Below are 2,675 nucleotides of genomic sequence, written 5' to 3'. Positions count from 1 at the left end.
TATGTATACATCACAACTATCATTTCCAGTGCATCCTTCCCCCTCCAGTAGTCACCATTTGCTCTCCAATTCCCCTCAGCCTTTCTCCCCCATACCCGACACGCCTTTACATGAGTAGTGTCCCCTATACATCTGCCCTCTGTGCTTCACTTACTGGCATACATACCAAAGACAAAAACTAGTGGAAGGAAAAGACCACCGGCAATATTCTAATAGGCCAGAGAAGAAACCTCTATTGTGAAACAAGCAAGAACTTTTTAAATCTAGGAAAACTCAAGAATGGGTCAAGAGGAAGATTGGTTGACAAGACACCCTTAGTTCAATCTACCATAGTCAAGTTTACAATATTCTCTGTCTGATCTGCCAGAGGCTTGATCCTCTTAGGTCTTCTGCAGATGCATGTTAGGCTCCCATTGTCATCCAGTGTCTTTGCCCATGTGAAGTATAACTTGATGGGAATGTTTAGTACAATATAAAATACTTTACATAAAGCCAGTATGTGTTTCCTCTATCTCAGGCTAGCTAACCCTCTATTAAAATATCCTGATATTTTATGGGTGAGCAGAGTGACAAGTGGTATATGGCATATGTTGTGTCTGTCAAAAAACTAGAGTTGTAATGGGAAAACGGTTGCCAGTGTGGGAATCAGCAGATCAAAGATACTCAATAAATAGTCTAACATTTGAGGCGCCAAAATGTGTGGGTGGGGGGGTCAGTGTTACTATTTCCCTCTCCTTGGTTAATTTTATTCCTTTTGTCTGTAGCCCTAGAAGATAGTAGAAAAATTCTCACCTTCCATGTAGGACCAACAAAAACAACAACAAAAATTGCCATTGAGTTTATTTCAATTCGTAGTGGCCCTATGAGACAGAGTATAATTGTTCTGTAGGCTTGAGTTCCCGGCTGGCCACCTCATGCACAGGCAGCTCCCATCCTTCTGTGGGAAGTTGCATGTTACCATAATGCTGAACAGGTTTCAACGTGGTTTCCAGGTTTTGAGACTAGGAAGACTATAAAGAAATTCTGTCCCTTTCAACCTGGGTTTACAGTGAGCCAAGAGCCACTTCTATAGCAGTGAACATTTACAATAGTATCTATAGCCATAGGTTACTGTTGATTTACATGGTAACTTTTCACTCTTTGAACATTTACCCAAGGGAAAACAGAGTATGTATCATCTTAAAAACAGGAATTATATGTAAATAAGTGGATTCTATCTGCTCAAAAGTAGACATTATGAAGAAAATTGTACTTATTTGAAAAACCACTGGGCATGATGAAAATTAAGCAATATACTCCTGAATGGTCTTAGTTACTGATTTCCTCAACAGCCTGCATTTCATGTTGTTTCCTGAGTTTTTGTAAAAGTGTAATTACGGAGTGGTGGCAGAGTGGGTAGAAGCAGGCACTGCAGTGTGCAGGAGGGCAGTGCTGAGAATACGCACGGTTATTAACATAGGTATTAACATTCAGGAAGCACTCTGATTTTGCTTTCAGGGTTCCCAGGGCCAATTGTTCCCATTTTTTTGTTCCCTTGAATAAAATGATCACCAAGAGAAGCACATGGTTACAAAAATTAGAGTAAAGAGGAGGCAGAAATAAAAGACAACTACTGAAAATAAATGTCTTTAATGGAAGATGGATTGTTCGCTGTGTAAGAACCAAACGCACTGCCGTTGAGCCATGCTGACTCACAGCCATGCCGTATGGGTTTCCAAGACTATTTACAGGAATAGAAAGCCCGGTCTTTTTCCCGCCAAGCTGCTGGTGTTTTTGAACTGCCGACCACGCGGATCACAGCCCAACACCCAACTACTACACCACCAGGGCGACAGAGTTGGGCAAATTGAGGAACTGGAAAGTGGGAAGACCTGTAATGCCAATTAGCCCATTACTTGCAGCCCCGAAGACCCCATGATAGAGATTTTTTTCTTGGCATTGAGGTGGTCCTAACTCTTTAGCAGAGCACGTAAAGACCCTCTTGTTCTGTACTTAATGTTCCTCTCCAGCCCAGCCCCCACCTTCAGGAGCCACCTACCTTTCTATTACATCAAGCTCTTTTTGCTCTTGGGATTCTAGAGTCAGATTTCCTCTGCTTGGAATTGGTCTTCTTACTCTCTCCCAGTGCCTCCACAGTCTAACCAACTTCCTTCCCATCTTTCTCTCTCAATCTAAAGTCTTTGCTGGCCAGGACTTCCTGCCCTGGTCTGTCTCCTATGAGCAGTCTCTTTCAGTCCTTTAATAGGTGTTCTTCTCACATATCACTCTTTAATACCGATTCCTACGATTTTATTACCAAACAGTGAACTCTCACAGCCCAGGAGTGTCACTGCACCACAGAATAAGTACTCAATAAAAATCTCTTCAATCTTGGATGTTCAGAGGAGAGAACAGAGTGCCTCGGATCTTGAATCCTCACTCTGACCCTTAAAAGTTGTGTGGCCTAAATCAAGGGATTTTTCCTTTCTTCAAAATATGGTATAGATGACCCATCTCACACAGCTTAAGGGAAACATTTCCTCATTTTTGTGAGGCGTCCTCTGGTTGGTTTTGAGCTAGAACAACCTATGGAAAACAGACCCCAAACGTTCCACTCCTGTGTAACCCTCCAAATTGTTGCTATGTTTGAACCTATTGTTGCTATGTTTGAACCTGTTGTTGCTATGTTTGAACCT

This window comes from Echinops telfairi, unplaced genomic scaffold, assembly GCF_000313985.2.
Source record: "Echinops telfairi isolate 266 unplaced genomic scaffold, ASM31398v2 ScPeMD7_7468;HRSCAF=8506_0, whole genome shotgun sequence".
Lineage (NCBI taxonomy): Eukaryota > Metazoa > Chordata > Mammalia > Afrosoricida > Tenrecidae > Echinops > Echinops telfairi.
This window is presented reverse-complemented; position numbering follows the sequence as displayed.